Raw genomic sequence first — 24,233 nt, forward strand, 5'->3', positions numbered from 1 at the left:
TTGTCTAGTTCAGGTCCAAAGATTTCATTAACATTGTCAATCATTACGACAGCCCAGATATTGCTGGACGGTTCCTGGGCACAGTGTACGAGAAGGAAATTGAACGGCATGAAAAAAACATTGACGGGAAATTCATTAATCTGAGTCTTTATGAGAAGAGCATTATACACAATGATCCTGTAATTTGCGCTTTGAGACAGAGGACGTGGTTGTCTCTCTTACAGAAAAAACGGGTACATCAGGAAATGTCCATACAGGGGAATACTTACAAGTAGCAGTAAAAACTATAATTTTTGTTTACAGTTTGTTAAAGCGTCAAGTGCATGGCTTTGTCAGACAAAAAAATCTACAAAGATAATGAAGAGAATCTGAAATTTATGACATGCACGAAGTGCTCATTTGACACATCTTTTAGCTAAAGCTTAAGTACAACTCTAGGGTTAAAGGAAAATGTTGAAACTACAAAATACTTCCATAGCAACCACTTCGCTTAAGCTACACTGGAGAGAGCAGGAGAATCCAACGTAATTCTCCCCCCAAGATGTAAAATGGAATTCAGTGCTCGATTGTTTTGAGCTATTTATTAAGAACTGGCCTATCCTGATGATTTGTGAAGAAAATCATAAAATACATGGAACTACTACCTCTGCCAAAGCAATCAACATCAGACTAAAGAGAAACATAGAATATATGCTGAATATACTGAAACCTATTTCTATAGCCCTGGACAAACTGCAGAAAGTTTGCTTCTGTATTGCTAATGCTGTTGAAATTTGGAAAGCACTTCAAAAATACATTGAACAAAGTAATACCCAACAACAAAAAGTTAAATTGCAGACAGTATATGGATCAAACATTTCCTCCATCTCATTTTCCTGCCAATATTCTCAAACCAAAGTACCAGGGAAGATGCCTAACTGCTGAAGAAGATGCTGCTGCTATGATATGGGTTTCCAACAATTACCCCTCAATCATGCCAACCATAATAAATTTCAGGCCTAGAGATGTGCCATTCAAGCATTATATGTTTGCAGATGTTTTAAAGAAAGTCATACCACTGAACCGGTAGAAGTCACTAGCTAAGCACCTGGAACTAAAGCTTGTTGAAGTGTTATTCCAACTGTTGACAGCAGTAGCCTTTCCTGGAGGCACAAAAATAATATTTTCTTCATTTGGACTAATTATTTCAAAATTGAGATTAATTATTTGGGAGTTGAAAAGACAAAAAATACCTCTTAGTCTTCTAGTCTATGAATATAAATGAGGAGGGAGATCTACTAGTTTTAAAGGTTTGAAAGACTGCCTAAGGAACCTGGGACACTTATCTCATTTTCAAGAGACTTAGGCAAGTAGGAACTTAAACTTCAGTCACTTTAATTTAGGCTTATTTGAAAGTTTTCCCAGACCTGAAATGACCAGTTTAAGTCAATGACTACAGTTAATCTCTGTTCCTTTAAGAAATCATTTAGTCGTAAATATGAAAAATTTTGGTAGGAGAAGTTTATATATCCAAAACATTTAAGATGGTTTAATAAAATCTGTATATGTTGTATTTAAATTCCCATTACCAATCTAATGCAGCTTGACACAAATCATAAGCAAAGAGTTAATTATCTAGTAAACAAAATATATAATTCACCATTTTCTAACATACTAAATATGTTCAGTAAGAATCTGAAAAATATTAAGCAATATGTTTAGATTGATTTAAGCAGCATTATAGTGTATCCCCCAAGATAGCAAAAAGATGTACCAAATCTAGTGTAAAGGCTCTATTTAGTTGTAAGTCAACATGATTTAATCATTAAATATCTGCCAATGCAGGGTGGATAAAAATCAATGATTTAAAAAAAAAAAAAAAAAATTTCCCTCAAAAAGCATTTTATGAAAAAAAAAATCCGATCTAAAGATAAAGATATGTTATAGCTCAAAGATATCTCATCATGGAATAGGGACTATAAATTCTAATTCTATAGTATGAGATAATATATTCATGTAAATGTTTAAGAAAAGTTTTGTGAGTGCCAATAGTTTCTGGATTAGGGATCCAATTTTATGGGTTTCCAGGGACTGCTGAATAGATTAATTAGGTTAATCGTTCTATCTACCCAATGGGACTCAGTGCTCAGTCTAGAAGATATCATCAGAGATGCTTAGTTTTGCAGTTCTCAAACGGTGGATTTGCGTCTCCAGAGGTAACATGCTTGTTAACAGCAAAAATGTTTTTAAATAAATATACAGAGGTGAGAAATAACAGGCCCCACTATACTAAACTTCAGAGCTAAGGATGAATCATTCAAGAAATACATGTTTGCTGATCATGTTTTAAAGAAAGTCACACCAGTGAAGTGGTGGAAGTCACTTAAGCACTTGAATTCAGAGACTGTTGAAGTGATAATGTCACTTAAACAGCAGTACCTTCTTCTACTGGTGTAGAAAGAATATTTTCTTCCTTTGGACTAATTCATTCCAAATTGAGAAATCGTTTGGGACCCGAAAAAGCAGGAAAACTTGTTTCTTTTCCAGATTATGAAAAAACAGGAAAATGAAAGTGAAGACGACCGAGTTAGCTGCAGAAGCCAATATTTTAAAGTTTCTCACGTTGACCTGGCTGACACGGTTGATTTAATGTTTTGGGTTGTTGTTTTTTTTTTAAATATTTCATTTAACTATTTTAGTTAAACAATTTTAACAAAAACAAACCTTATTTTAAAAAAACTTGAACGATTAACTAAATTCAAAAATTCATATGCTTGTTTTGTTAAAATATTGTATGTTTGCTGTTGAAGAAAAAAATCCAAAATACACAACTTGGTTGGTTTAGTTAAATTAAACAATTTAAATGTCTGTCTGCTGACGTTCTCCTCCTAATACAGCATGGCAAGAAAATCCTCTAAATATTAATTATTAACCTGCTGAATTGGAGATATTTATGAAGTCACTGGGAGACGAACTATCTGCTCCAATACTTTTGGTAAACAAAATAACCAAACAATCATTCATTTTCTGATATAGCCGTAATACTAATCTGAAAAGTTTTCAAAATAAAATCAGTTTAAAAATGTATAGTACGTACCTTCTAAAAATCAAACCTACATCTATCTCCGAGTTGTGAAGAATATGTATTAAGGTCATAACAAACAACAAGAATGCACTTTCATGTAGAAATCCATGATTAAATCGAGTCTTCCTTACTAGTGATTTAAATCAAATCCACCCTGTGCCAATAAGAATGCACCTTTTTTTAGAAAATAACTGAAGCACAAATTGAAATGATGATTTAAATTGAGGCTTTCCACTTGCTGATTTATATCACTGATTTAAATCAATTCACCAGGCCTAAAAAGCTCCAACTTTCCTGCTGAGCAAAGAGCAAGAGCTGAAAATTTAGCTTATCGTTTTCCAGGCCTTGTCTCAAAAATATAACTGATCCTAGAGACTTCAGAGTTTGATTGACCTCTTCTACAATTCTCCTTGGATTGCACAAGGGCCTAAGCCTCCTACAAGCAGACACTGAAGATAACTTTACCAATTGTTGTGAAATAGTACTCAAAAACAGTGCTACTGAAATAGCGAAGTAAAGAGAAAGTGTGGACATAGTACAAGACTTAAATCAAACCACGATGATCACTTAGTTCAATATTATCCTACTGGTTCCAGTTATCAATAATTCTCTAGTGTAGCCAGCACTGAGACTATAACCAGTCACTGCCACATAAAGTCCAATTTGAAAGGAAAAAAAGCTGGATGCCAGCACAAAAAAGAAAATGAGGCTGGAGGGTGGTAATGTGAGAAAAAGGAAAATGGATAACATGGATGAAGATGAAAGAAAAGACAAACAGATCCAAATACAATGAGGGAAAGAGTGAACTGCTTAATTTCAGCACAAGAACGACAGCCTCACTGCCCCCTCATGTCCAAGACAGACATACAAAACTTATTCATTAATTTTCAGGAATCCACCCCAGAGGTCTGGGGGTGTATGAAACCAAAAACAAATGCAATTCCTGCAAAGGATGTGTCCCAAAAAGTGTTAGTTGTTCGAATATTACTTTAAAGGGTCATGGACAGTAAAGCAAACCATTAACATTTAGGTAAAATGAAAATTTAATAGTTTCCTCCTTGCTTTACCTCCCTCATAAGTAACATCACAGCCACATTCAAGAAGATTTGGTTAAGGCACTGAACAATTTACCATCTGTTGTCCCTATGGAAAATGTCTTGCTCCCAGATTAAACCAAGGATTAAATTGGAACAGAATGATCCAAAGAAAGTTAATTTGAGGTTAAATATTAAAAACAAAAAAACAAAAAAACCACCCACTGGAACAACCCACTGTTTAAGAGTCAGCTATATGAGAAATAAAGAGCAGACTACTGCCAAACAAAGCTGGATAAAACTTAAAAGTCAACTTTAAACAAAGAAGTGTATTGGTATCAACCAGTATAAATATTTATATTATGTATGTACAAATACATGTAAATTTCAAAAGAAATTCACTGAAGCTTCCAGTCTGTTTCAATCTGACAATCACAAGGACCTCTCGAAACATTCATCTGCACAATGACCTTTTCATAACCATATCACTGATCCAAAGAACAGGAACTTTTTTTTTTTTTAAATAAATTATTACAGAATACTTATTCATGCACTTTGGGTACTAGAACACTAAAGGCATGTATACGATGACGCTTTTAATTAGTGTTTTATTGGTGGTGAAGCCCCTTTACAGCTATTACACACAGCAGTTTACTACATCAAAGTTGTATACAAATATCTATTTATCCACACAACCCTGAAAAGTGGCAAGCAGTTTCCAATATGTAAAATGGGATCAATGACAAGTCATTTAAGAATTCCTTCTCAAAGGCTACAAACCCAGAGACAATAATGGGGATTAGAACACTGGAATTCCTGGAGTTCCGTTCCTTTGTCTTTACACCATGCTATTGTTATATTTCTACAATTTAAAAGGAAGACATTTCTGCCACCACTTTCACACCTCTCAGTATTATGCTAGATCATTTGCTCCTTACTGCATTAATATCACTCTTTTCAGGAAAGAGCTAACTGAAATACTTATCAGATTCACAGTGTTTTGTTCTACAACCTTCTTGGTTATTAACGGATCTAGTTTCTCATAGAATCATGTAGGCATAGGACTCGACAAGTCATCAGGTGCAGCCCACTGCACTGAGGCAGGACTAATAAATTGAGACCATCCCTGACTTGTGTTGGTCCAACCTGTTTTTAAAACCCTCCAATGATGGTTGTGGAATCTCAACCCCCTTGGAAGACTATTCCAGAGATTACCTACCTTTATAGATAGAAAAAATTTCCTAATGTTTCATCTAAATCTTGCTGCAGATTAGGGCTGTTACTTTTTGTCCTACCTTCAGTAGACATGGAAAACATTTGATCACCATGCCCTTTATACTTAACAGAGTAAGGCTGTTATCTGATCTCCCCTCAGTCTGCTTTTCTCAAAGCTAAACATGCCCAGATTTTTTTTTTTTTAAACTTTCCTTGTATGTCAGGTTTTCTAAATCATTCATCATTTTTGTTGCTCTCCTCTGGACTCTCTCCAATTTGTCCACATCTTTCCCAAAGCGTGGTGTCCAGAATTGGACACAGTTCTCCAGCTGAGGTCTCACCAGTGTCAAGTAGCACAGGACAGCTGCCTCCCATGTCCTACATTTGACACTCCTGTTAATACAACCCAGAATAATATTAGCCTTTTTTGCAAATTCATCAAACTGTCTACTCGTATTCAGTTTTTGATCCACCACAACCCACACATCCTTTTCAGCATTACTGCCACCTAGCTAGTTATGACCCATTTTGTAGTAGCACATTTGATTTTTCCTTCTTAAGTGAAGGAAAGTTCACTGGTCTTTATTAAATTTCATCTTGTTGAATTCAGACCAGTTCAGTAATTTGTCAAGACCCTTTTTAATTCTAATCCTGTCCTCTAAAGTGCTTGTAATCCCTCCTACGTTGGAGTCATCTGCAAGTTTTATAAGCATACTTTCTACTTCATTATCAAGTCATGAATGAAAGTACTGGACCCAGGGCTGACTCCTTTGGGACCCCCTCAGATATGCCCTCCCAGTTTGATAGTGAAGCATTGATAAATACTCGGAGTACGGTCTTTAAACTAACTGGGCACTTCCTTATCGTAATTTCATCTAGAGTATATTTCTTTAGTTTGATTAGGAGAATGTCATGTGTCAAAAGCCTTAATAAAAATCAAGATATATTGGGTCCACTGCTTCCCCACATCCACTAGATCAGTAACCCTGTCAAAGAAAGAAATCATCTTCAGTATCTTGATGAAAATACTTGAAGAAACATCAAGTTCCGTCTCAGTTCATTACTTTGGCTCAAGTAGGAGTTTAAAAAAAAAAGTTTCCCTTTTTGTATCACAGTAACCATTCCACCTCAAATTCTTACACTTAGCTGTGTCAGGCCTACTTGGTACCTGAATAAGAGGCCAAGAAGAGACCAAGACTAAGAAAAAAAAATCTCCATGTGTTAAAGGACACTGCATGTACTGGACCCAGTAGGTGTCGCTTTCTCCTTAGAGTACTGAGGATATATTAATAATGTTTCAGATCAAGTAAAATCCTAAACCATAACCACTCATGTCATTAGTACATCACACTCCACTATTCTCAGGAGGGAATTTGCTAGTCAGATTTCAAGTTGGCTACTCATGATTTACCTACTTATAATGAATCCTGTAATTTCAGTTAAAGAAGTTATACTTAACTCCTCTCCTCAAGTTTGCGTACTGCTGCCATGTTTAATTTCTATGTGTATAGTCAACTCTAAAGCATGCTTGAATGTTTCTGGCTCAAAGGTGCTATATAAATATAAGCTATTACTAATGAGTTACAACTCCCTTTTTATAACCTATTAATATCTGGCTGATCAATTTATAATCCAACTGATAACACATTTATCATAATTGGCTGTCAACTAAAATCCTATTTTGCATGTTTTAAGAGTTCTACAGCTCATTACAAGCAGCACTGAATGGATAAAGCTAACCATCTAGAAAAGAAGTCATATTGTGTATCAACTCTATAACCCATCCCCCTCTCCTTCCCCCCAAAATCAAATAAAGTTAACACTACCAACAAGGAAGAAGTCTCCTTCAGTTTTTAGGGACTAACCAAAGTGATCTTGTTAAGTATTATCAGTAGTGAAAGGGCAGACATTTTTTTTATGCAATTCAATACATAACTGAACTAAAAAGATTCTAAAGATTGTCCAAAGGCAAAGTTATCAGTACTACCTGCAGTCTTGAGCCTGTAAAAACTTACATATGTGCTTAACTACTATGCAAGTTTTTACAGGATCAGTCCCATGAGAAGAAAAATAAATAAATGAACATGGAAAGGAACTCTCCCACCCACTTTAACTGTATCTTTGCAGAGACCAGAGGAACAAACCATCTCCAGGTGAACTTAACTCATGCATTTTTGCTAGTCTCTAACTGTCGGAACTCACTATTTGATTAATCTTAACTACTTTAGATAAATGTACATTTTTACATAAAAAACCCCCCATTGTGAAAATGTTTTACTTGACATATCTGAATAAAAAGTTTCTACAATATGAAATACCATGGTTATAAATAGCATGTTCATTGTGTAATCTACGTTTCTGCCAAATTTAGAGAATAGCACAATATTCTTCTCATTGTAATCATAACATTTAACACTGTTCCTCTGAACTCCAATGCTGCAAAGACTCACATGTGCAAGTAACTTTAAGCTTGCAAGTAGCCACAACTTAGCATGTACTTAAATTTTTGCAGGCTCAAAGGACAGAAAATGAAACCTTGAACCGAAAGATTGTGTTGGTATTTTCAGAAGCTGTAACAAGCATACATCTAGCTTCAGTTAACAAAAATTAGTTTACTGGATAAACTTGGAATGTGAATGGAATAAAGATTTTGAAAAAAAAATTAATGAATTGTAGATGAATAGAAAGAAATGAAAATTCTTAACTATTAACCAGTATTACAGTCCATAAAGGGTTAAGAAAATTCAAATTAAAACTATTTACTAATTAAACTCTGAATGCTCCATAAAAGCGTTTATTCTCAGGAAAATGAGAAGCAGCAATAGTGTATGGTTCCTTATTTATTGTGCCTCAAGTTATCACATTTGCTCAGTTTACAAGTAAACAGTTTTCCCCTAGGGTTTTTAAAAAAATAAAATAAAATAAAATAAGTCAACTTGTCCAGGATGAGTAAATATTCTGACCAGGAAAGTAAAGCTGGAGAAGTGATTGCTCCTTCTTGGAAGGAATGTAGGGAAGCAAGGAACAGATAGGCCCAAGAGTTGCTATTTTTTGTTGAGGAGTTTGGGGAGTGGGGCAGCAATAACTTCAAAGCTAGACGGTGGAGAATATACGTGCACTCAGGAAGACAGTGGTAGCAAAATAGTGCAACAAAGATGGTAGGTCATGAGAGTGGGGCAAAACTGTTTAGAAGTATTTTGTGGGAAATGATTTACTGAACTGTGAGGAGAAGGAAAGAAGCGATTTATTTAGGGAGTGAAAATATTCCCACGTAAGTTTAATATTGAAGTATATGCATGGCTTTGGGTGGGCATGGCATCACTAATACACATCAGGGAATTCCTTCAAGGTTTCTGGGGGCGAGAGCAACAGAACACAAACTCCACCTGTGATCAGAGGCCCAATGCTGTATTAAACTCTGACTCTGGATGGAGGTGTAAGGCCAGAAGAGACTAAGGATATGTCTACACTACCCACATCGCGTAGTGCAGACTCGCTTTATCGAATGGCTCCTGGCAATAAAGCGCTGTCTATACTGGCGCTTTTCAAGACTAAAACTTGTGTCATTCAGAGGGGTATTTTTTCACATCCCTGAACGACAAAAGTTTTCGCACTGAAAGTGGTAGTGTATACATAGCCTGTTAGATCACTAGTCTGATCTCCTGGATACCACAGGCTACCAGCCACTCAACAACCCTCCGCCCCACTAAACCCAATAACTCTAGTTGAACCAAAGTGTTACAGTATTACAGAAGACTCTGTTATTTGCCATAAGAAAATACATGGGATCAAGGCACACAAATACCTGAGGACCCTGCAATGGCAAGGAAATGATGACCACCGGACCAGGGGGATGAGGTGGATGAGGCTTTCTTCCGGCAACTCACGAAAGCTACTAGATCGCATGCCCTGATTCTCATGGGTGACTTTAATTTTCCTGATATCTGCTGGGAGAGCAATACAGCGGTGCATAGACAATCCAGGAAGTTTTTGGAAAGCGTAGGGGACAATTTCCTGGTGCAAGTGCTAGGGGAGCCAACTAGGGGGAGCGCTTTTCTTGACCTGCTGCTCACAAACCGGGTAGAATTAGTGGGGGAAGCAAAAGTGGATGGGAATCTGGGAGGCAGTGACCATGAGTTGGTTGAGTTCAGGATCCTGACGCAGGGAAGAAAGGTAAGCAGCAGGATACGGACCCTGGACTTCAGGAAAGCAGACTTTGACTCCCTCAGGGAACAGATGGCCAGGATCCCCTGGGGGACTAACATGAAAGGGAAGGGAGTCCAGGAGTGCTGGCTGTATTTCAAGGAATCCCTGTTGAGGTTACAGGGACAAACCATCCCGATGAGTCGAAAGAATAGTAAATATGGCAGGCGACCAGCTTGGCTTAATGGTGAAATCCTAGCGGATCTTAAACATAAAAAAGAAGCTTACAAGAAGTGGAAGGTTGGACATATGACCAGGGAAGAGTATAAAAATATTGCTCGGGCATGTAGGAAAGATATCAGGAGGGCCAAATCGCACCTGGAGCTGCAGCTAGCAAGAGATGTCAAGAGTAACAAGAAGGGTTTCTTCAGGTATGTTGGCAACAAGAAGAAAGCCAAGGAAAGTGTGGGCCCCTTACTGAATGAGGGAGGCAAGCTAGTGACAGAGGATGTGGAAAAAGCTAATGTACTCAATGCTTTTTTTGCTTCTGTTTTCACTAACAAGGTCAGCTCCCAGACTGCTGTGCTGGGCAACACAAAATGGGGAAGAGATGGCCAGCCCTCTGTAGAGATAGAGGTGGTTAGGGACTATTTAGAAAAGCTGGACGTGCACAAGTCCATGGGGCCGGACGAATTGCATCCGAGAGTGCTGAAGGAATTGGCGGCTGTGATTGCAGAGCCCTTGGCCATTATCTTTGAAAACTCGTGGCGAACGGGGGAAGTCCCGGATGACTGGAAAAAGGCTAATGTAGTGCCCATCTTTAAAAAAGGGAAGAAGGAGGATCCTGGGAACTACAGGCCAGTCAGCCTCACCTCAGTCCCTGGAAAAATCATGGAGCAGGTCCTCAAAGAATCAATCCTGAAGCACTTAGAGGAGAGGAAAGTGATCAGGAACAGTCAGCATGGATTCACCAAGGGAAGGTCATGCCTGACTAATCTAATCGCCTTTTATGATGAGATTACTGGTTCTGTGGATGAAGGGAAAGCAGTGGATGTATTGTTTCTTGACTTTAGCAAAGCTTTTGACACGGTCTCCCACAGCATTCTTGTCAGCAAGTTAAGGAAGTATGGGCTGGATGAATGCACTATAAGGTGGGTAGAAAGCTGGCTAGATTGTCGGGCTCAACGGGTAGTGATCAATGGCTCCATGTCTAGTTGGCAGCCGGTGTCAAGTGGAGTGCCCCAGGGGTCGGTCCTGGGGCCCGTTTTGTTCAATATCTTCATAAATGATCTGGAGGATGGTGTGGATTGCACTCTCAGCAAATTTGCGGATGATACTAAACTGGGAGGAGTGGTAGATACGCTGGAGGGGAGGGATAGGATACAGAAGGACCTAGACAAATTGGAGGATTGGGCCAAAAGAAATCTAATGAGGTTCAATAAGGATAAGTGCAGGGTCCTGCACTTAGGATGGAAGAATCCAATGCACCGCTACAGACTAGGGACCGAATGGCTCGGCAGCAGTTCTGCGGAAAAGGACCTAGGGGTGACAGTGGACGAGAAGCTGGATATGAGTCAGCAGTGTGCCCTTGTTGCCAAGAAGGCCAATGGCATTTTGGGATGTATAAGTAGGGGCATAGCGAGCAGATCGAGGGACGTGATCGTTCCCCTCTATTCGACACTGGTGAGGCCTCATCTGGAGTACTGTGTCCAGTTTTGGGCCCCACACTACAGGAAGGATGTGGATAAATTGGAAAGAGTACAACGAAGGGCAACAAAAATGATTAGGGGTCTAGAGCACATGACTTATGAGGAGAGGCTGAGGGAGCTGGGATTGTTTAGTCTGCAGAAGAGAAGAATGAGGGGGGATTTGATAGCTGCTTTCAACTACCTGAAAGGGGGTTTCAAAGAGGATGGCTCTAGACTGTTCTCAATGGTAGCAGATGACAGAACGAGGAGTAATGGTCTCAAGTTGCAATGGGGGAGGTTTAGATTGGATATTAGGAAAAACTTTTTCACTAAGAGGGTGGTGAAACACTGGAATGCGTTACCTAGGGAGGTGGTAGAATCTCCTTCCTTAGAGGTTTTTAAGGTCAGGCTTGACAAAGCCCTGGCTGGGATGATTTAACTGGGACTTGGTCCTGCTTTGAGCAGGGGGTTGGACTAGATGACCTTCTGGGGTCCCTTCCAACCCTGATATTCTATGATTCTATGATTCTATGATTAAATAAGATATACACAGATAATCCTGGCAAATAAGCTGCATTCACACGCTGCAGAGGAAGGCGAAAACCCCTCAAAGTCACTACCAAGCCTGACCTGGGGAAAAATTCCTTCCCAACCCCACATACAGCAATCAGTTAGACCCCAGTGCATGAGCAAGAGCCAGCCAACCAAACACCTGAGAGAATGCACACAGAAAAAGTGCAGTTTTTCAAAAAGCAAGATACCAACTTTCATGGACTACATTAAGTCTTCATGACACTTAATTACATTTAATAGCCTTTTCCAACAAAACAATACTTTATAAGACGCTAGACTTGGACACTTTTTAGCATGCTGGAACTTTCAACTTTGTAATCTTTCAAAAAAAAAAAAAAAAAAAAACAGTTTGTGAATAAATTGTCTACAGAAACGGCTCCTCAAGGACAAGCAGAGTAACCACAAGCCTGCCTGCAGTGAAATAAATTAAACCTTTAAGAAGTGGACCTGAAAAGGAAAAGAATAAAGTCAAGGACTCAACAATTGGAGGGGGTTCTCCATTCTAAGAGTGTTTTCTCTGGAACTTTTTTCTGGGCAAGGTCAGAATAAGAAGGAGAAATGTACATTCCTTTTCCCTTTAAGTTTATAGTTTTTCTTCCTTCCTGCTTCTGCATGACTAAGGCTGTCTTCACTACCCAAAAAAAAAAAAAAAAAAGTCAACGATGTAAAAAGGCACTTATCTCAAATCCTAGAGGAGACAAAAGGCACAGATAGTTTTTATATCACTGTAGGGAGCTGAGGTCAGTCTTGTACTCCCCAGCTGGAATTGACCTCAGCTAGGTCAAAACTATCTGTGCCTTGTCTCCTCTAAGATTTTATATCAAGATAGCTATCTTGATGTTAAAAAGACCAAATACCCTTTTTGTTGTTGTTCATCACCTTCAGGCACTTGAAACAAAACATGTCCTACAAACTACTAGATCACAGAATACTGGAGGAGGAGGGAAAAGGACTCAGAAGAGGGAGAACTGGACAGTCTTTCAAGAAAAGTGTACTTTAAAAAACAAATAAAAAGAGTGGTTCCCTTTTCCCCTAAGCTTGTGAGTTTTCCCTTCTCCCTCTTTTCTCAGGACTTCTGCAGGCTCAGCCTGAGTGCACACAAGAGCAGGCCACTGTTTCACCAGGCCCACGTACCCACTGCTACCTTGGTGAAGTCAATTGCTTAATTATTTATATTACAATAGCGCCTACAAGCCCCAAATTGAAATGGTTCATATCCATCTCACAGGCATCTCTCTATACATTACAGTAAGGGGGGAGAGGGAGACTGGTTGAAAAAAATGCAGAAATTCAAGTTTTGTGAAGACTGTCACCTTAAGGCTGTATTTCAATCAATTAGAAATCTAAGGTTATTTAAAAAAATTCAGAAGTTGTCTCACGTATTATGTTCCCCTTCAAGTGCCCCTGCCAATTTTTGTGTGATTAAAAAAAAAAGCGTGCTTCTCTGTGTTGCCTGTGCAAGTTTGATACAGCAGCAACACAGGAAACAGTGAAACTGACTGCCCATAACACAGTGTCAAATGGAAAATAAACCAAAAATATAGGTAAGTATGTTCCCATCTTTGTTACAGTAAGTTCTACGTAATCATAAAGGGGTAACTATTCAGAAAGTATGTTTTGTTTTTAAAGCTGTGACTGTCTGCTTAAGCATCTGTAGTAGTAAAGTTATTGTGGAGCAAATTCTGTACTTTTTATATGTAGGCAAGTCACTAACACGGCTGCTACTCTGAAACCTGTCAATACCAGACATAACTGAGGGACAATTTTAACCCTGAAACTGAAGTTAACAATTCTGTTTACCCATGAGCTAGAACAGAATCTAGCTCACCCTTCTGTTGATGTATTGGCTCTGCAGTGCCAACAATCATAAAATATTTTTAGTCACCAATGGCCTGATTTTCAAAGATGCTGAACACCTGACGTTCACACGGACTTCAATAGGATTTGCCAGTGCTCATGACTATTGGAAGTCAGGCCATACAGCAAGCATATGCATCCCAAATTACAAAACAGAGCCGAACTTTCTATTAAGTAGGTGTCATTCTTACATTTTTACTTCTCAGAGTTCAACTGGATTTGGTATTATTTGGGACACGAAGTAAAAGGGAAAAAAGGAGTTCACACCTCTTGCCACTATGTACTACCATTTGTCAGGATGTATATTCAATAGCCTGGTCTACTCTGCCATTTTTCTTTAGATTTATCACACAGGAAATACAATGATCAACTTGGCCACCAATAATTTTTACTACTAAGTTACTTAAGTCTGCTCTAAGCTTGGTTAGACAACACGGTGGTCATGCAACAGAAGATGTTAAGAAAGTGACCAATAATATTACGTCTTACATTAATTAGCCTCTCTAACCATAGGGTTTTGAGAAGAAAGATGTGCATTAGTTTCTAAAAGGCTACCAAAACTCATTTAGCGTCAGATATATCTCTCTGTCCTTTGATTGTGTTTCTGGGGATGGAAAGAAAGACTGAAATGACATAATAAGGGTTATTTTTACATTTTTGTAGGATTCAAAGTTGAGAGAAATTGTTTGAAACAATATAAAGGAGACCGACAGCTACATCTGTTTCAGAAGAAAGAATCCAAGATATGGTGAAAAAGCAAAAATGTGGGATTACAGAGAAAACAAGAAGGCAGCTATGTTAGGCTAGGAATGCTTCATATATAGTTTAGAACAAACATGATGAATTTTACTGTAAACTGCTAAATTTTTTTACTTTATGGGTGACTACGAAGTGTGTGCAAATAAATTCCATTCTAACTAGGGGGGAGGAAGACACCTATGGCTGATGTTCAGGTGCAATACAATAATCTAATATAGATATGTAATTTTATGAATACAGAATGTTATCTAGTCTGTGAGGTAAAGTTACTGTATAGTTAACTGGGTTATCAGTTTCCTGTGTCAATGTATTTGTCCAGCTCAGTAGCTCCCAAACTTTATTGTTTCACCATCTTCAAATGCTGAGAAGTGAATGGATGGAATATCAAGATCACTTAACACAGTTTAACAGGGAGCTGCTGGAATAACAAGCAGGAAAGCAACATAATGGATCTAGATAAGCAACCTCTCAACAAACAGTTTGGAGGAGGGATAATTTCACAACAATTGTGTCAGGTTCCATAGTAGCAGCCGTGTTAGTCTGTATTCGCAAAAAGAAAAGGAGTACTTGTGGCACCTTAGACTAACAAATGTATTTGAGCATAAGCTTTTGTGAGCTACAGCTCACTTCATCGGATGCATTCAGTGGAAAATACAGTGGGGAGATTTATATACATAGAGAACATGAAACAATGGGTGTTACCATACATACTGTAACGAGAGTGAACACTTAAGGTGAGCTATTACCAGCAGGTATTTCCAAGCTCTAGCTAAATGGGAACCAAAGAGATCAATGGTTACTAAATGGGCATCATCCTTGCCACTGCTTCTGAGGAGCAGAACTATAGGTACAGAAAATAACTCTGGCCTGCTGAGGTAACCATGGTTTGTACTTTGGACTGACACCTAAAGCCAACTCTGTGTGGTAAAGATCACATGAGTCTATGCAGAGAGAAGTGAAGGCGAGATCGGACAGGAGGAGAACTTGAACAGATCAGGAAAGGTCAGAGATGCAGATAGCCCAGTAACTGTAACAGCACATTCTTCCCAGATTTAAGTGTAATGATGTCACAATCACTATCATGAAATCACTCAATGAACAGAAAAGGCCATTTTATAAAAAATAAAAATTAAATATGCCAACATCATTCTCTGCCTGATATGGGGGGAGGGGGATGCAAAACCAATCCTTTCTCCAATGAGATTACAATCTAAGTGCCTCAGCCTGCACACATTTGCTATCGAACGCAGTGCTGCATTGAAGTTGAGGAACCTCTCATGGCAATAAGTACTACACTTGACAGTAAACACTTGCACGATCAGGCCCTAAACTGTACACATCATTCAGCAATGATGGATAATACAGAAACGTTACAGAATAGTTTAATAAAATTTTATTAAAGTTACTTTAACTCCTTCAGTGTTTCTTCACCTTAGCTTCTTGAATAGTAAGCTGTAAATTCTATTTATCTCTAAAAAATTTACCACAATGTAAGTTAGTTGAAAACTACATAATTGAAAACACTGAGATGTCTTGTTTTGCCACCTTCCTTCACAAACCCAAAAAACTTCATCTACAACTCTATAATGTCTCAAGCATGCTTCAGGAAATAAATACTGTAGTAGAGCACTGTTGCTCTTTTATAGTTCACTTACAACTCCCCACGTCTTTTCCAAATTTACTCATATTGATGTAAAATGATTCTATAGACATCAATAACTATCTTGCTAAGATCTGCAGACACTGGGACCTTATGTCGAAGAATAATTCTAAAACAGGGATCAGCAACCTTTGGCACGCAGCCCACCAGGGTAACTGGCCAGGCCAGTTTGTTTACCTGCTGTGCCCGCAGGTTCAGCTGATCTCAGCTCCCGGGGCTGCGGGAAGCACTGCGGGCTGAGGGATGTGCTGGCCGCCGCTTCCTGCAGCCCCCATTGGCCTGGAGCAGTGAACCATGGCTAGTGGGAGCTGCAATCAGCCGAACCTGCAGATGTGGCAGGTAAACAAACCGGCCCGGCCCACCAGGGGGCTTACCCTGGCTGGCCGTGCGCCAAAGGTTGCCGATCCCCGTTCTAAAATGTAAGCTTTTGCCACCATCCATTCCTTTGATTAATGCATTGTGGCAGTTGGATGCACCACTACACTTTAAAAAAAAAAAAAAAAAGTTAAAGGTAGATGGAGGGAAATATGTATGATCTCACTTAGTATGGAATTATAACAGTTTCAGACCATACACTACAGAAAAGGAATATAGAAAGAATCTCCAGTCAGGAAAACACTTTCAGCACTTGTCAATTTCACTTTTAGAAGGGTCAATTACATTCTTAAATTCAGAGTTACAGTGGCTTTAAGGATTTTGCTTCCTATTTTGGTTTAATACGCAACATTCATCCATATGGTAAAAGTGGTCCTAAATACCGCTCGTAATTCAAGTAAATGACTTGGTTGAAATTTTCAAAGTAGTCTAGTGGTTTTAGACACATCTTGTATTAAACTTTAATGGCATATCTGACAAATCCCTAGGCTGCTTTAAAAAAAAAAAAATCTCATTCTTCACTATATGTTGAGGGAGGAGTAGGATACAAACATTTAGTCATAAAATGAATTCTGATTCTTCATGTTTTTGTTATGAAATATGTTGATGTTTAGGTAGGTTTCTTTGAGTGAAAGAATATGCAGAAACTACTCGCTAGTAACAGAGTAATAAGAAAAAAGACCATGGAGCCATAACCAGAGATCTTTTAAATCATACAAGCTGAATGATTAACATTTTTCTTCTAAGTACAGGCTACCTGTCTATGCCTACTACTTAAAAGAAAGAGAAGAAGATGAGAAAGTAAGTCAACTTAACCTGACTTTTACAGATTTCTTTCACATCCAATATAGTAGTTGGTTTAAAACCACCCAAAGTGACACAGTGAAAATATAATAAGAACAAAGAAGAAGAATAAAGATGAACCCTTTACATATGGTGTGAAAAAAATTGAGCCGATCATAGTATTTTATTGCCATTTTCATCTGAAAGTTTACTTCCTCTCAGGTATTCTAAAGCACCAACACATTAATACTACAAGGTCAGCTAGACACAAAATAAGCCTCCATGTTAGTCATTTTTCAGATAACATCCTTTGGACACATGGACATTAGGATATTTTGGCTATGGTCTAAAATTGTAACATACAAAATACTTTCCTGCCCATACTAGCAAGCAGAGTAGTTTCATCTCCCTAATAAGTTTGTGAGTAAAACCAAAAGCACAAATTTAATGGCAAAAATAAACTGTTCTATCTTGTTCTTTAAAATCTTAATCCTATTTGGCAAAACAAGTTGGAATTTAATGAAGTTATCTGTAATGCATTAAAATATTTTAAAGACATTGTTTCAGCAAGATTTTTATAAAAAGAAAAGGAGTACTTGTGGCACCTTAGAGACTAACAAATTTATTAGAGCATAAGCTTTCGTGAGCTACAGCTCACTTCATCGGATAAATTTGTTTCTTTTTGCGAATACAGACTAAACACGGCTACTACTCTGAAACCCAAGATTTTTATAAATCTCAACATGGCAAGAAGGGTTTGGCAGCTATTACTGGGGGGAAGGTACCGAATAAGATGAATGATGGAAGGGTACTATTCACACACCCACATGAACAGCTAAACCAGAAGAGCTGTAGGAGTTCAAGTGTACATGAACTAAAACGGCCTATTACCTTCAGAGTTCATTTAATCATTGGTGAAGCTCTATGCTAAAATGAAGAATCTCACTCTATTACGGTTTCCTATTTGTACCAAGATCCACTGATAAATATGTTAATAGAGAGTAAATCAGTTTATAAGTTTCCCACTTTTCACCTCCTCCTGCTACCGTACCTGTAACAATAGGTGTTTTACATGTTCTTTCCCTTTCAGTCTTGTTTTACAATATTGTTATATTAATGAGTAATTTATATTAAATCTTGATGCACATTGTTCTGTTCCATGTTTTTCAGTGAACACCATACTTTGCATTTTAGGCACAATAACCTTGACAGCTTCTTGAATTTTATATTTCATTGTCTCCCAACCCCCAATATGCAAGAAGTGGTCCTCCAATGGCACCCACCTGCTCTATTTGTACTTGAAAAAGATGAAAATTGAGAGGATTCTCTGGGCAAATCCCTAGGTCAGACCAATTCCCTATGCAACACTATTGAGAAAAATCAATGACTTCCATTCTGGGCAAGGACTCATCTGTACAACTAAAAAATTCATGTTGTAAAGTGTACAGGGTATACAAAATGACTTATAGGATACCTACAACAGTATCAAGCAACCATGAACTAAATTTATTCAACTGTAAGAAAAGTTAGTTTCTAGCTTTATAGAGTAAGATCCAGTTCCAACAAAAATTATACGGGTAAACATTTTGACTTCACATTACATTGAAACAGTTACAATGTAAAAAAGAAAAGGAGTACTTGTGGCACTTCAGAGACTAACAAATTTATTTGTATGTTTTATTTAAATTTATTTATGCTCAAATAAATTTGTTAGTCTCTAAGGTGCCACAAGTACTCCTTTTCTTTTTTGCGAATACAGCCTAACACGGCTGCTACTCTGAAACCAGTTACAATGTAAGTCCATCATTCAAGTTAATTTTACTTCTGCAACGAGATTGCAGCTGCGTATCAACAGGACTAAGGAGGAGAAGGGACTTGAACACACATAGTACACGTGCAGGCTTTTAATATAAAAATAAAAAAAATAGCCTTTTGAAGTGTGGTTGATCTGTAATGCACAGCCATCTTCAGAGTATTTACCTGCTTCTACTAGAACATTTTAATATTTCCACAGATATTACTATAAAGAACCTTGTGAGGTTAAAGGAATAACTGAATTTTGCAATACTGCCATTGTATGAAGTATAGAGGACAGAGATACACATTCCAAAATGATCTTCTAATTTGGACCTCACCTCTACTCAGTTGACATTTTGTAACAGAGATGCAAATGGTAGAATTTTTTATACAGCCAGTATAACACATCATACCTAAATTCCACTTAACTAGCTCCCAAAACCTATACGAATGCAAATATACCAGTCTGTTTCTCTTCCAGAAACTACCAGAAGCTTCCAAAGCAAAGTAGGCCATCAAAAACTACAAAATCTAAAATGTTACCTTGGAGCACAACTCAGATATTTATTAATAGACGTTAGGTCTATCAATTGGTTACTGCAATGATTCCATACAAATCTGCAGTGTATGTTACCCAAGTCAGTGAAATAATGTTAGTTTTACCTATGTTAACTTCATTTTAGACAATACACCAGTAGCATTATACTGTAAATTTAAGCTTTGGAAATGAAATGTTTACCACTAAAGTCACAAAACATGTAGGAAGAGGCCTAGAAAACTCTAAAAAGTGACTATTAAAAGGCCTTTGCATCTTCATTTTCCTAGGTTCAAACTAACCTAGGAAAAAAATTCAGCTCTACTCCCAGTCACTTCAGAATGGAGAAAATATGCACAAGAAATTGCCTTCAAACAGTATTACTTTGGCATCTAGTTTAGAAATGCATCGTCATCCTTTATACACTGACTTGAGGACATTCTTCTGGAAGCCAGAAGGAGGTGCTGTGAATAACTGAGGCCTCAGGGTGTGGGACTGAATGTTAGGCCCAGTGCTAGGACTCCATCCAGAGTCCAAAAGCAAGTAGGAAGGAAACATGCTTTCTTGTTGCAGTTCAACACAGCACACTGAAGTTCACAATTCTTTTCAGATTTCTGAAATACCCAACATCATGTTTCTTTTATAAAGGAAACATCCTTCAGCCACGATGTGGTCATCACAAGGGCAAACAGGTTTGTACAACAAACCTGGCATTGCAAAAGAGAATTCTGCAATCCTCCATTCCAGTTCTGGATCCTATGGTATGAAAGCTCCTCAAGATATTGATACTGTATTAGAGAAGCTACAACCAAAAATTCCAAAAGCCTACAGTATGATTTTTATCCACCCAGCACCCATTCTGACCTAAGCGATCCAGTTCTTCTTTCAAGTGACTGTATTGGTCGATACCTTTATAATGAGCCACATTCTTTAAAAAAAAAAAAAAGAAAAACTGCTCTAGAGCATTCTGCAAGAGCAACACAGAGTATTTCATCTCTGCCAACATTTTGGTGCATCAGTTTCCCCCCCACCCCCACCCTAAAGAGAAAAAGACACGCACATTCCAATCAAGCCTCTCAGCAGGGCTCACCCCATTCACCTCCCTCCCCCTCCGCCCCAGACCTTGCCAGGCTCCCTCTGATTTTAGGTTTCATTTTGTTGTAAACAGCAAAGCGAAAGGAGAAAGCTTCCAAAGCAAGGATCCTTACCCTTGAAATCCCGCCATGCGCGCAAGGAGGGTGAATTGCTTTTCCTCCTTTTGGGGGGGGGGGGAGAGGAAATGGGGAAGGAGATTAGGGATGGGGGGAGAGACGGAAAAGCACGTACGACTGAAACATTAAGAAACGGAGAGAGACAGAGGAGGAGAGCCTGGTGAAAGAGCAGGGCGAGCGTCAGCCATGTTGTGTGTGTGTTGGTCCAGTATTTACAAACCTGCAGCTGCAGCAGCGCTTGGAGTCTGGGAGAGAGGGGAAGGAAGGGAGGGGGAAGGGCGAGGGGGCGGGAGGGAGAGAGGTACCGAGAGAGGGAGGAGGGGAGCGCGGCGGCGGCAGCAGACAAAGGAAGCCAGCAGCGCCCGAGCCAGGCGCGCTCACACACACGCGCACACGGAGCGTCTCAGACAGCGGCAGCGCCGTGTGTCGCTCCGGTGCTGGGGGCCGGGCGCAGTCCCACCGCCACAGCAGCGCCCCCAACCCCCGCGTGCCCTCGTGGGGCACCAGCCCGCGTGCGGCGCACCCCCCTCGCCCGGCCCCACGGGAGGGTGGTGGGGGGGGGGGAAGAGACACACACACGCTGCAGCACAACTGGGAGCGGGGCTTGACTCTGGGGCTTTGCCAGCGAGGGGGACCCCTCCACCCGTGCGGGGCCCCCCGCTTGCAGCCTGGTAGCGGGGGAGGAGGGTGCAGCCCGGGGGGGGGGTGGCAGTATTGGGGACAGCAGCGAGAGGACCCCTCCCCCGGATCCCGAGGTCACAGCGGGGCCTTCTCCCGCACACCCCAGGAGAGAGCTGGGCCCCGAGGCTGAGGCGCAGCAGCGACGGCGGGGAGGGGGCCCTGGGGCGGGGCCAGCTACGAGTGAATAACTAAGGGCAGCCCCGGGGGAGGGGGAGGCTGGGAGCGGCGGCTCCGGCTCCCCCCACAGCGACTCCCTCCGGCTCGGCCTGGTACTGGGCCAGGCCAAGGGCGGCGCGACAGGCTCCCCCTCTCCCCTCGTCTCTCGCTCTCACCTGCTGGCCGGACGGGGCCCGGGGGTGCCAGGCGGACGGCCTGGGGGTGCCAGAGCTGCAGCTGCCGGAGCCCCCCTGCCTCGCCAGGCCGCTCAGCTCCGCCGCGGGGACAGCTGCGCCCCTTCTCTCCTGTGCCCCCCTCCTCTGCCGCCGCTGCCTGCTGCTCCCCTCTGCCACATTTGGAGCCTCCGCTCCCCGCCTTGGCTTTGCTGCCAGGGTAGAGGCCTCCTCACCTTCCTGCCAAATACTGAGCCGCCCGCATCCAGCCGTTCAAAATACAGCCCCGCCCGCCTCCACTTCCCCAGCGCGCAGGCGCACTCAGCCTGCCTAACTGCGACAGGAGAACAGAAAGCTCCCCTCCCCATCTCTCCAGGCCCGCTTGCTGCCTGTGCTGGGCAGCAGCGCGCCTGCGCGGCTTGAGCCGCTCTTCTTCCCTGGTGGCTGTGGTCCGCGCTCCCTGGATGCGCGGATACCTCTGCCCGCTCGAGACGGGGCGGTGGGGCCGGGCCAGCGCCGCGTACCTACGACTGGGTCTCCTCGGCGGCGCCTGGCCCTAGCGGCCTTTCTAAGGAGGTGGCACGTGTCGGGCCTGATGCCCCCCACCTTTGATGGCAATGGGAACTTCGCCGCCGAGCTGTCCGCTTGCCAAGGCAGCAGCGATGCTAAAGCTTCCTCATGTATCCCATTGCTTAACGGCGGCGATGCTAACTCCCTGCAGAACTGTATGAAACGCTGGGGGAAATCCGAAACCTCCACCAGTGTATGGTGGCACTATACCTACAGGGCTAGATCTTGTTCCTAGCTGAAATGAAGGGCAGAATCTCTAGTAATTTCAGTGGAAATAAGCCAGAAACAATATATAGATATATATTGGAAAATATAATGGGAAAATAAGTTGCACAATTAGAGAAATACAACCCTACTATAAAAAGCAAGAATTCCCCCCCCATTCCCCTTCCTTAAAAGGGCAGTGTTTCAGCATCTCTGTTCATTAATGTCTAGGATACAGTGTGAACATTAGATGTGTGCAAGGCTGGCTGCAGTTTCAACCAAAATGAACTGCCATGTACTGTTCACATCATAAGAGTAGAATTAATTCAGTGTTGTAAAATATGACTGTTAAATTATACAAATACACTTGCTGTTTCTCAAGACCTAGGAAAGCAACTGCTTTATTTCTGGTTAAAGAACTTCTCTACACACATACTTTTGAACTATGTTCATGTTAGCCAGTTATTTCTAGTTCCCAACTCTCTTTTCACTTTTTGATTCTAATGCAGGTGCTTATATCACATTCCAATACAGTCAGTGATGTAATAGTATCCCAAAAGTACTGGACGCAAGAAGCAAGAATTATGTTGTGAATATAAAAATCTAAGTTTAAAAATTTTTCATATTTATTATTGCACTGAAATGATGAATTTTACATAGAAATTGCTCAACTGGGGAGTGCAGAAATGTAAGTCTATTCCCAAAGCCAAAAATCTTTATTTTTATTTTGAATTTTATTTATTATGAACGTTCTGAATATTGACACTTAAAATAACAGCAGAATGTTTTAAAAGAAAATCTAAATGCTAGAAGCTCAGGAAATTTACAGGTAAGTTTCTTTTACATTTCTGTTCATATTCCACAAAGAGGTTGAAGACCTTCATCAAACACATCCTATTCATGTCATTCTTTTGAACTCTGTTTAGGCTATTAAAGTCATATGCAGGGAATTAAAGTAGTGTGGACCCCGCAGTCCACGGGTCAGCTAACAAGGAATCCTAGCTTTCAGACTCAGAGGTTGAGAGCTAAATGAAAGGGGTGTTGAACAGTCATATTGAGTTTGGTGTGGTTTCTGCATGAGAACCTGAATAGAAGCTCTTGGGACATGGAAGTGGTTTCTTACCTGGAATCCCTGCAAAAGGGAGTTGTCTACATGCAGTTTGTTTCTACTACTGTCCAAAGAAACAGGGCTTGTGTAAATTTTTTAAATAAATTAACTACGAAATTTCTGACTCCACATCACCAATTTCAGCTCCAAATGGGAAAATTCCCTGTGAAAGCCTTGAATTTCACCTGTGACTCAGCCAAGAGGCAATGCCTCTTGTGGAAAGTAACATATAATCCAATGGATAGGACCATTGTTTTACATTTCATTGGATTCACAGGGAAAAGTGTCGCCTATTGAATCATTAGCATCACTTCCTGCAGCACCTCTGAGCAGGGTCATCCTTACCCATACGCAAAGCACGCAGCTGTGTAGGGCACCAGGAAATTTGGGGAATCAAATTTCTTGGTGCCCAGCACAGCTGCGTGCTGCTCCCATCCCTGCTCCAGCTCTTCCCTAGGCTCCTGTCCCTGCTCTGCCCCAGCCCCTCCTCTTCCTGCCCCTGCTCCACCCCAGCCCCGCCCCCAACCCCGTGAAGGTTGCAGCCAGGCTCGACCCTGCACTCATGGCATGGTAAGTGGAGCAACTCGGCCCCAGCCTGCTCCGCTCCCCTGGCTTCCAGCCGTGCCGCCGGCGAGTATTGGGGGGCG

At 40.6% G+C, this 24,233-nt stretch overlaps 1 protein-coding gene across 18 annotated transcripts in view; it reads right to left on the bottom strand.

The window, feature by feature from the left end:
• Positions 1-22,118, bottom strand: part of SPIN1 (spindlin 1) — a 117,108-nt gene extending 94,990 nt beyond the window's left edge. For 6 of the 18 annotated variants that reach the window (XM_043514764.1, XM_043514763.1, XM_038402268.2 and 3 more), the window contains exon 1: positions 21,708-21,905. The gene's annotated coding sequence lies outside the window, so the exon portion shown is untranslated. Of the gene's footprint in view, positions 1-20,347; positions 20,412-20,691; positions 21,537-21,707 lie in introns of those variants that run through there. The other 12 variants (XM_038402270.2, XM_043514762.1, XM_043514765.1 and 9 more) reach the window with 11 other exon arrangements.
• Between the last annotated feature and the right edge of the window lie 2,115 nt (positions 22,119-24,233).

Source organism: Dermochelys coriacea, chromosome 5 (assembly GCF_009764565.3).
Source record: "Dermochelys coriacea isolate rDerCor1 chromosome 5, rDerCor1.pri.v4, whole genome shotgun sequence".
Taxonomy (NCBI): domain Eukaryota; kingdom Metazoa; phylum Chordata; order Testudines; family Dermochelyidae; genus Dermochelys; species Dermochelys coriacea.